We start from the raw sequence: 12,047 nt of genomic DNA on the forward strand, positions 1-12,047 counted from the left end.
TGGTGGTCTGGACCCACGGGAGGGTAGCCAGGACGCTGGTGGTCTGGACCCATGGGAGGGTAGCCAGGATGCTGGTGGGGAGGCTTTGGACCCACATGAGGATGACCAGGATGCTGGTGCCTATTGGGGAGCCAGGCGCAACAGGAAAGCGAGGTTCACCAGATGAGTGATAAAAAGGACCCAGGACTTCATTATCCCTGTATTTATTTGCTGAACCAGCATTATCTATTACCTTGATCCAATCCAGTGGCTAACAGGGAAAACAGCAACAATCTAAAGAAATATTCCATGTTTTAGACACAGCAGCAAATTAACTTTTGACGGTCACAATTAAATTAAATAAAAAATATTGGTGTTAATTTTTGACTGTGTAACTTTACAAACAACACCCCATAGATCAATGGGACTGAGGTAAAAGTCAGAGTCAGAGAGGTTTTATTGTCATTTCAGCTATGTACGAGTACATATTGAAATGAAACGGCCTTCCTCCAGGATCACGGTGCAACACAGAACATTACGTGCAAAAACAACACAACACAGTGCAGATACACAACAGTACAATAAATACAAACAGACCTTCAATAAAATGCAAAAAGCCATCTAACCTAATCTAAACATTTCAATCTAAACAAGTAATTCAGAGACAAGACTAGAGATGCATGCTGATTAGTACATGTGTAGGTGGTACATGAAGTAGAAACCAGTGGTGCAGCCTACATTTTTGTACTGTGCTTAGAAACCAAAGTACACCAGTTAGTACACTGCAATCATCAATTTATTTTGATTTTTAAGCATATTAAACATTTCAAAATGTATCTGATGCTTTTATTTGAACACATGTACAACAAACTTTGTACAACTGTTGGCTTTGTAATAAAAACGTTATGGAATTTATAAAACAGTATCAAACCAAAAGATGTTCAAGTATTAAGTTGTAAGTACAGAAGTATTAATTATACAAAAACAGGTTGAACCAACTCAGTGTGTCTATAAAATGTTCCAAATGTGCTGACAATGGCACGAGCCCATGTACAGTATGATTGCTAATGATACATGACATGTACTCGTGTCATTGGGCACTTTTAAGTGGGCATCCTGAAATTCCCACGCTTTTCTAGTGCATATACTCCGCATGCCTGCGTATCACATAGACTACACCACTAGAAACATGTTGTGACGTGAAAGTTTTTCTATTTTTATAGCAGCAGAGATATAAACTATGTAAGGTGTAAAACTGCAAAACTTGAGCAGATTGCAAAATCGTGCAAGTAAAGAAGTGATGAGAAAGCCCAGCCATCTCCAGTGCTCTATAAATCAGACATGCTTTACATTAAAAACATCAATCAAAGTCTAAATGGGTCACAGAAAGTTGGACTTTGTCTGACTGAACGGACATTTTGATGTCTCTCACGGTTTTTACACAATCGTAAAATAAGTTTTAGGACTTTTACAGACTTTTTCCATGTAATGTTCAACTGACAGTTGAAAATGTTACACACTAACCTTGAAATTGTTTAAACATTTCTAAACCTTTGCAAACATACTCTTCTGGCCCTCACAACTGTTGGGTACAAATGGAAATAATGTCAAAACATAAATATGTTTGTCTTCTATGTGTGTATCTTTTGGTGCTGTTGGAGTTTTGCCAAATCTTCCAAGAGGTCAGAGAGTGCAAAGTTAAGCTTTCATAGACTTTAGTTATATTTTAGCTTAAAAACGTTATTATTTGAGGCCTTATTTTCAGTCTGTTTCTGCCTGCCTTTCTTGAGTTTGCTGAAGAGAGACGTAGATGTGGGGTTGCCATGGTGACACTAATAAGCCACTGGCAGCAGCTTAAACATTTTTTCATGTTGATTCTTTTAAGTTAAATAATTACTAAAATGATGCTGAAATTTCAGCCAGTCTTGCCTTCATTTAAATTTTCTTTAGAAACGTTCGATTTTCCAGGTGTATTGTTCTTGTACTACTTAGCATATTTTTAGTGGAACGTTTTTCTTAGTTCATATCTTAGATCTTATTACTGTTTTTTTTACATACTTTTTGTTGGATGTAACTGGGACCCTGTGTACATAATTTCGTTCCACCACATGTACCACATGTGGTGCGAATGACAAATAACGAAACTCTGACTCAATTTTAATTGTGTTCTTGGTTGTTCGTTGTGCAAACTGCCTCTAGATGTCGTCCATAGTTTTTATTTCAAGCTCCGCACATACCACCTGTTATCCATTTGTCATCAGCACACCTGTGGTCATTCAGTAATCCTCTCCATATGGACCTTCTGCTGCTCTGCCCACTTTACCCCTTCTAGCTTTCACACCGTTTGAAGAGAATTTCCAGTTCAGCACTCGTGTCTGACATGTAAAACCAAAGAAAACCGAACCAAATTTCAGCCCATTCAGCGTTTTGTCTGCGACATCAGACGGATGAGCATCCAGCATATATCATTTCTCACTTTCTGAGAGGATTACTTGTGAAAAAGTCCTGGGATCAATTATGAAAACCTTTTAATTACACTGTAGTCTCTCACGGAGAGAAGCTTTGGCAATGAAAAACATGCAAATCTAAAAAACAGTTGTTTAGTGACACTTTTCCACACAATAGATCAGAGCTTTCTGTCAGTGATCAAAAGTTTTGAATCCTTGAAACAGACAAAACCACTCTGTGCTGCCACAGCGCAGCATGTTTCCAGTGACAAACATGGACTTTACACGTCATGTTTGTTTCTGAAATATTCCCAAAATTTAGCCAGTAAAACAGCAGAAAATAGGAACATAGCAGCACATCCATACTGGTAAAATAACTAGAGAAGCTGAAATGTTCAGAAAGTGCATCAAACAGAGCTAAGTGCTAGCTACCGCCGTGATTATTGTAATGAGCAGTTGTAATGGTCAGTATTCTGTTTTTGGTTGCACACAATTTAAATTCAAGGACGTTTCACGACTTCAATACGTAAATGTGCTGTTTTAAGTGAAGAAGGAAGTCAATATATTCCTCCTTTTATTCTCAGTGTCGTCCTCCAGGTTGTTCTTGCTCATCTCATTTTGTCTTGCACTGTAAAGCTGCTTCACATTCCTGCACCTTTATTTTCACTCACCGCCGCGCGTGACGGCGATGCCATGTTGTTTTTGTACGCCCGAGTTTGTCTGCGTCTTTAGCGAAACATCTCATGATGATGAGGTGACGTTCAAAGAAACTCTCAGAAAGAAATCATTGGTTTCACATCTACTACCTTTTGGTGTCAATCCATTCAAAATGATGGTCGCAGCAAAACAAACGCAAGAGTGGTTGTAACTCAGTCCGTTTTACAGATTTGAGCTTGAGTTGGTGCAGCAGTAGATCTGTTGTGAAAGAGTCTAGAAGGTGGTTGGCAATTTGCATTCCTTCTAGTAATACTAGGTCTGTAATTAATAAATTGTAGGTTTTGTCTTTCATCAGCCTCCTGCTTGTCTGTGTGAGACCTTTAACTATCGATCACACCTAAATCCAACAATTTTCAGTCAGGTCATCTGGACAGTTTCTTTTTTTGTAGAAACGTTTCACCTTCCATCCAGAAGGCTTCATCAGTCAAGGAAACACACAACACAAAACTGATTCTTCCCCCAAACAGCTTACGCCAAAGTGGAACAAACCAGTTAAGTTGGTGCTAAGATGGTGTCTTTGGCACGCCCCCTCCTTTTGTGCCAGCCCTCTTCCTCGTCCACAGTCATGTCAAACTGGTTCAAAACCAAAAACTGACTGATGAAGCCTTCCGGATGGAAGGTGAAACGTTTCAGCAAAAAAAAGAAACTGTCCAGATGACCTGACTGAAAAATGTTGGATTGTGTACCTGGATTATTGAGCATGGACTTTTTTGGTATCACACCTAAATGTTGCAGCAACACACAGTCTGAAGCAAACAATAATACAGTTATTTTATTATCTGCACCAAACTGCGTTGCCGTTGGTGTTTTATTTTTTTAATTTAGTTACATTTAGGGAACATATTGTGTCTTTGCGACAGATTATTAATGTGCTGAAAGCTTCACCTTCAAGTAGATTTTTCTTGCTAATTTTTAGTGTGTTGCCAGAACCATGAGTTTAGATGTCTTTTTACACCTGGATGATTCCTTACAGTAGTTTTAGTCAGGTACCAAACAGAAAGCAAGCAGCCATAAAAATAAACTTTAACAAACTCTTTCTAGCCTTTGCAGGATTACATTCGGGGAGCAACATCCAAAGAAGTGAGGGACGTTTGCACAGTCGTGCTGCTTTGTTCACTTGAACAAAACGTTACATTTGTCGGCCCTTATTTTACCGTTTGGCGTGCACAAGCATTTTTCTGTGCGTTTGTGGGAGTTTTGACACGGTTTCATGAATTCTCTCACTGTGTGCACCTGTGAATGTTTCCTTACGGTGTTCCCTTACAGTCACACGAATGCACGAGAGACACGGACTTCCTAGTGAAACTGCCAAACAGCATCTTTTGTTTATTTTGTGTAAACCTGTGTGTGTGTACATCGAGGGTGTGACCCCTGGCGCTCGCCTGGCTGACTCAGCCGTTGGACATTCATCTTTGGGTGCAAGCGAGCGTTTCGTCTCTTGTCTTTCAAAGGAAACAAAAGTCAAAGGGAAGGTGCGGGTTTAGATTAAAAATGCATACACACACACACACACACACACACATAGCATGCACTGACTCACACCAGATACAAATTATTAAATGAGTGTGTTTGTGTGTGTGTGTGTGTGGGGTGATTCTCAGTTTTTTCTTTGGTCTGTCACTCAGATGCAGACTTTAAATCCAGATTGCATGCACTGTCCACTTGTGCAGCCACACACACTTACACAGCACAAAGCACATCTATAAACAGAGCTGTCCCTGTGTGTGTGTGTGTGTGTGTGTGTGTGTGTGTGTGTGTGTGTGTGTGTGTGTGTGTGTGTGTATCTCTCTCTCACACACATACACACTTCATAGGTATGTGTAACATCCTCTCTCCAGGCTCCACCCTCAGTCCCAGAGCACAGGCTGGTTGACCTGGGAGGAGGAGACAGCTGAGGTGTGTGTGTGTGTGGTGTGTGTGTGTGTGTGTGGGGGGGGGGGGGGGGGGGGGGGGGGTGTACTGAGCTGAAATCCATTTCTGCTGCTGCTGCTGGCGGCGCGGCTCATTGCAAAGGCGTAAGGAGACGCACAAAGAGCAGAGACGCACATTTTGCCTGGACCCTGATCATAAACTGCTGGGAACTACAGGACCAATACAGAATGCCTCTATTACTTTGACAAAAGGAAAAAGTTGATTTTTTTTATTTTTATTTTTTTTTGTCCTGGCAGATTCAGTCAGAATCCAGCTGATGTTCCTCTGAATGAAAAACAAAACAAAACATTGCATCCAAACACTGAAGAAGTGAATATTTTGGAGGAAATTCTAACCACCAAAGTAGATCAAAAGTGAGTAAATCTCTTTTTTATTTTAGTCAGTAATGAGTTTTTAAATAACTTTTTAAATTTTTATTTACAGCCATATTTATTTTGTGTGTGTGTGTGTGTGTTTCCCTCTGCTTGCTAAAAATAATTAGTGACCTGAAACTTTCACTCTACCTGCACAAATTTAATTACAAACTAATCTAGGTCAGCCACTCTCTGTATGCACTGGAAAAAGGAATGGCACTTAAGCTCCGTGTGCATTATTTATTATTTATCTTTTGTTTGAATCAGTGAAGGTTTTCTTGCTGTTTATCAGATAATGCTCTCGCCACCGGCTTCATCTTTATATGCTGAGCCTTTTATTCTGAAATTCTCAAATGAAACAAAATGTATCAAATTTAAAAATTTGAATAAGTGAAAAAAATCCAGTTCGGATGACCCATTCAGATAAAAAACAACAAGTTGTACACCTGCATGCACTGTTCACCTGTATTAGGCTGATTATATGAAATAAAAAAATCAACCTTATCGTTAAGCATATCCAAGTATGAATATTTACTTTAAAAATGATCATTTAATCAGTTTTTCTGCTTCAAATGATGGAGTTTCCAAATTGTAAAACTAAAGATGGTTATGTTTTGTTTTTCTGTTCAACTTTCAGCCTTAATTTCATTTTTTTTATATATATTTTATGTACATGTAAAAGTGCTTGATTGGAAGTAGTCTAACATAAATTAGTTTATTTCCGTTAATTAAAATAAAAACAGCTTAGAGCTCGTTGGTGTGACCTGCTGTTGCATGTATATTTAATGGCCTGTAACAATGTTGCCTCTTCGTGCTTTGTGTTGTAGCCAAACAGAGCGAAGGAACACGACACACATGAGAACAACTACCATGCACTGACAACAAGGTAGGCGACAAAGGCTTCCACTTACCTTGAGGAGGTTTCTGTTCTCTCTGCATGAGTATTTTTGTGTTTGACCATGGGCGTGTCCTGCCCATATTCTGAAAGGACAATTAAAGGTCTTTAGCTGACAGAGGAGATTTGTTATCCCAGCCTGGCTGAGTGTCTGTCCCGTTTGTTTGATTTGTCAACGTCTCATTGATTTATTGCCCGACTTCAAAGGAAGATTAACCAAACAGAGCTGCCTCTTCATTGACAGTGAAGCGATAATTGCAGCGTTTTCCATGTAAAAACTTTTGTCTTCATGTCATCAAATATGGTCGGCAAACAAGTATTTGAAACTTCTATCAGAAAGCTAACATTGCTCACAAAGTGTAATCTGCACACCCTCCCAGGTTAAGATCTATAACAGGCACAAAATCACATTCTTGATTGCAGCCTCCATCAAGAAAAAGTCTAACAACCACGGCTATCAGACTGGTTTCAGATGTTTTCATCAGATCTGACCATGGCAGCTGCTGAACTCCAGGCCTGTTTCAGTTGCAGCCTGCTTTTCATTCTGCAAGGGGGAATACTCTGAATTTTAGATCAGCTGAGTGACGTCCTGCTTTGTAAAGTGGCACAAGTTTGCTGCTGGTGTGCTAGTTAATGATACATGACAAGAAAAACAGACAGTGGTCTCATGAACGGTCATTATCAGTGAACGCTAAGGGAACTTGGACCTTCTTCGGGACCAAACTTTGTGCCCACTGGAGTGGAGAACGAAAACAAAACTTGATGCCACTTCACTGAACAAAAAACAGAACGAAGACGTGGTCAAAGGATGAATCGAGAGCAGCGCCTCATGGGCCTGCTGGATTAACGGTTAACAGGTTGCTTGGCCTGGCAGCTGGGAGTGCACAGGGCGATCTGAGTGACACAAATTGACAGAGATGAACAAGTCGTGAATGGAGAGACGTGATTCTGATTTTTAATGAGTACATCAGGTGCGTCACATCTGGCTGCATGAATATATTTACAGGATCCAGGTGTCATTGATCTGAGTCATTCAGAAGGTAAATTTATACTTTGTGTGTGTGTGTTGAGCCAGCGTTGATCTAATTATATGTGTGGGTTCAAAGAAGAATGGATGGTCAGGGCAGCTCATGCAGATGAAACGCCAAACAGCAACACTGGTGGCACCGAATGACTCATCCGAGCTTTTATTGTGTAAGAATCTATTTATCAATGTGTAAATCTTCCTGCTATGTTAGGAAGAAAAGCATATTAGTGATACGCCTGTTTAGGATGTTCTGCCTCGCTGAACTGATTGGACCGCTTTAATCCTGCTTTAAGCTGCCGGCTCCTATTAAAGAGAACGAGATTTAAAATCATCTTATGCTGAGAAGTAGAGCTCAAAGTTTGTGTTGCGAATGACTCTCAGCTACTACCACCCCAAATAGATCAACAACTAAAACTGAGCTGTTTTTGTGTTTGCCATGGCTCCTTATCTGGGGAGGTTATTTTATATTAGATTGGCTCTAATTTAACATAATTAGAACTATTAGTTAATTAGTGGTTCCTTCCTGAAGGTTTCATTAAAACCATTCAGTGTTTCACGAGATATTCTGCAAACAGACAAACAGAGTCGACTCGATTTATTCTACAATTTTAAGCAAATATCTTGCTCAGTGAGTAGCACTCGGAGTGTGTGTTGAGAATAACTCTCAGCTGCAATCACAACAAGCTTTAGCATATTCGTAGAGTTGACTAAATTTCAGCCACTTTGGTGTTTTCTAAGGTCTGTGGCAGCCATTTTGAATTAGATTGCCTCCTGAAGTTAATCAGCTGTAGAAGTGCATGTGACAATTATTTCCAGAATGTTTGACTAAAATGAATCCAGTAGTTTATGAGCTATTTTGCTAACAGCAGACAAAATCAAATCCACTGATTTGATAGCATAACTTTAGTCAAATAGATAAAGCAATCAGTTAGCCTTCATAAAATGTGTTGGAGATCACTCTCAGGTACTGTCACAACCAATTTCAAACATATATCGGTGGAATTGGCTGAGCTGAAGCTATTCTTGTGCTTTTTAAAGTCCGCTGGCTGTTGCAGCCATCTTAAACCATGGTGGACTGCAAAAGTTAATCCGTCGTAGATGCACATCCACTGATTACATTTTGCTAATGTCATTACAATCCATCCAGTGGCTCATGGAACAGTTTGCTAACAGACAAGACAGAATTCTCTCCAAAAAGAAAATGGCAAAGCGGACACACATACAATTATTAGCCATGTCTGAGATTCTCATCGACAAGAGTAGAACTATCTTGAAAAGAAGAATGTAGGTGGAGCAGGTTGATGAAAATAACAGGTGACAGAAAAAATAGAAACGAGGTAGGAGAGAAGCTTAGAAGGGGAGTTTGCAATATGTTGTTTTGGTTCACGCTGGGCTGCTAATGAGGACGGAGAGGTTCCCATCGATCAGACCGGGTCGGACATTGTCAACGGAAACTAATCAAGGGACTGACAAGCTCAATCAAGACAAGAGAGGCAGCAGGGAAAGTGACTGATCTTTAATTATGTTTGGATTACAGCGCAGAATGTCTGAGCACCTGTTCGTTAGCAAAATATCTGTCTCTGAGTGGCTCAGATTTGAGATAGTTGAGCCGGTTTATTGCAAATTCCTTTAAAAATTTACGTCTCTGACTGAGATTTAATGTGTTTACGTTTATTTGGAGTCAGCTTTACATCTGAATTCTACAATGTGTTTGATTCCTTGTAAAGTTTCAAAACCTTCGACCCTTAATTCACCATATAAAATGTGAATGGAAAAAAAGATCTAGACAAAATAATAATAATAATAATTATATATATGTATATATATATATATATATATATATACATACACACACAAATTCAATAAATCAAATGTCATATCTGAAGAAGTAGCTAAATGATGTTTGTGCTGATGTTCAATGTTTTATGTTATGAGTGCTTAGTGTATATTTAGTTGATGTTTTTCTTAGTTCATATCTTAGATGTTATTACTGTTTTTCTTAGACATTTTATTGTTGGATGTAACTGGGACCCTGTGTACATAATTTCGCTCCACCACATGTACCACATGAGGTGCGAATGACAATAAAGAAACTCTGACTCTGATGATGTAATTCAGATGGGAACAAAAGAAAGATTGAAACTTTATTTTATCAACTTTTATGGTGGTTTGAAAAAAATAATTAAAAAATGGCAGATATTTTGAAACATGATGTTTTTGAGTTTTCTGGGCCTTGTTTCTTGTGTTTTAGTTTCCTTACTTGTTTTTATATTTGCAGTCGGTGAAAGGTTTGGATTGCAGGAAGGCCAAGTTAACAACTAAACAATGTTAGGAAACATTCAGTGATTATGAATTTTAATTTTTGTTCTTTTTAATATAACTGTAGGAATCTAGAACTTTTGTGGTGATTTTTTTTTTGACCTTTGGAAGGAATGAACCTTAACCTTTTGTTTCAGAGATGAAGATTTTTAGTTTGAACATACTGCATTTTATGTTTTTGCTTGAGTGTGCGTATGGTGGTGGTGGGGGGAGGGGGGCTTGTCTGTCGTTCTAGCAAAATATTCCCTAAACCACTTGATAGATTTTAATTCAAGTCTCAGAAAATAATGAATGTCTCTTCATGTGGAGCTGATTCTCCTTTAGAGTCAATCCAATTCAAGATGGCTGCCACGGCTCATCGACCTGCGTAAACACAAAAGTGTCTTTAAATCAGTCAGTTTTACAGACGTTGAGCTAAAGTTTGGTGTGGTAGTAGCTGAGAGTGATCCACAACACATACACTGAGCACTGACAGATTGGATGAGATCTCATGCATAATATTATTTTCAAGGTTTGACCAAATTTGCTTTGAAACATATGATGAATGTATTTTAAAACTCTGGCATAAAATGTGGCGGGCGACATGCATTTCATCAAGGAATACTAAAAACTTTTGTTTTTTAATGCACCTTTTTGCTTTCTGACTTTATTTACTACATCCACAATATCCCAAGCTTTTAGTAAGAACTGCATTTCCAAGCCGAAATGTCCTGCATTCTATTTTAAATTGAACCCAGCAAACTTTTTTCCAAATTAAAAAAAATTTTTTAACAAGAATTTACACTGCGTTTTTGATTCAGTACCCTCACTGCATACATTGTTTTAAAAAGTACAACGTCTGTAGCTTAACAACAAGAATTTGTACTACAACTCATCAAAGAGATGAATGTTTCGACTTTTAATACACCTCTTTGAAACATCTGGATATTTACTTTTGTAATAGTTTTAGAGGACTACACTTTATAACGTAGCATAGCTGGAACATGATGTAGTTTGTTAAGAAAATGACCAAAACATGTGTGAGCAAAGGATGACAGAGTTGTTAAAAGATAAAGTATGAGTAGTTGGTCCTCATAACATTTTTTCTTCTTTTTATGCACTTCAACAATCTGTTTCTGTCATCCCTGAGGCTTGGTGAGTTTGAGCCCCATGTGCAGGAAAGTATAAGATGGAAAGCAAAGGACATGAAAATGGATGATTGCACACCAGTTTGCCCGTGGAGAGGAAAGCAGAGGGAGGGTTGTGGGGTGGGGGGGTTCTGACTCCATCATTAATCAGACTGAAAGCTTTAAAGTAAAGAGAGGAAGCAATGCAGTGGACTAACTACTAAAAGCAGTGTTTACAGTCCATCCAGCAATGAGAGATGAGATAATTTGTGCTTTACATTAAGTCAGCCAGGAATAAAATAAAAATGGGTGTTGTGATGTGCTTGGAATACATTAAACAGCATCTGGCAAAATGTTCTGGACACATGATGTTCTCTCACTATGTAGATATGAATTTCCTCCTCAGAGGCTGGAAACAACAGCAGACATGGTTTGGAGCTGTGCACAGGTCAGGCTTTACTGTAGCTGTTCCACTGGACCACATAAAGACAATCCATCCGAGCACAAGCAAATGAACCTGAAGCAATGCCCTTCAATAGTTTAGAACCCAAAGAGCCAATGTCAGACAATACACACTGCTGTGAAGAAAGATGTGCAACACGCAGGTCACATCCACACATCCAGGTCATTCAATCAGAAAATAAGCTTTGATACCATTACTGTCAGCCCCCTTACAAATATTTTGTTGACATACAATTCATTATATGATGTTGCATGATAGGAAAAAATACCACAAGGTATGATATGCTGCAGGCAGCACAGTGATGCAGTTGGTAGAACTACTGCCTCTCATTGAGCAAGTTGCCCTGGTTCAAATCCCGATCAGGGGCCTTCTGGTTGTTTGCATGTTCTCTCTGTGCATGCATGGGTTTTCTCTGGGTACTCTGGCTTCCTCCCACAGACCAAAAACATGCATGTCAGGCTGATTGGTAACTCTAAATTGTCCCTAGGTGTGAATGAAAGTGTGAATGGTTGTCTCGTTTGTCTCTGCCCCTGTGGTGGACTGGAGACCTGTCCAGGGTGTCCCCCGCCTCTTGCACAGTGATAGCTGGACATGGGCACCAGTGACCCCTGCAACCCAAAAAAGAAGAAGCGGGTAAAGATAATGGATGGATGGATGGATGGATGGATGGATGGATGGATGGATGGATGGATGGATGGATGGATGGATGGATGGATGGATGATGTGATGCATTGTGATACAATATGTATCCTGTATCAATATGATACAACAGGATACAATATGATACAACAGGATACAATATGATACAA

General features: G+C 39.2%; 1 protein-coding gene across 1 annotated transcript in view; it reads left to right on the forward strand.

The window, feature by feature from the left end:
• The first annotated feature begins 5,153 nt into the window (after positions 1-5,153).
• The window catches only part of avpr2aa (arginine vasopressin receptor 2a, duplicate a), an 18,443-nt gene continuing 11,549 nt past the window's right edge, over positions 5,154-12,047 (forward strand). Inside the window, exons 1-2 of the mRNA XM_037684179.1 lie at positions 5,154-5,428; positions 6,256-6,314. The gene's annotated coding sequence lies outside the window, so the exon portion shown is untranslated. The remainder of the gene's footprint in view (positions 5,429-6,255; positions 6,315-12,047) is intronic.

Source organism: Nematolebias whitei, chromosome 11 (assembly GCF_014905685.2).
Source record: "Nematolebias whitei isolate Nwh7 chromosome 11, NemWhi1, whole genome shotgun sequence".
Classification (NCBI taxonomy): domain Eukaryota; kingdom Metazoa; phylum Chordata; class Actinopteri; order Cyprinodontiformes; family Rivulidae; genus Nematolebias; species Nematolebias whitei.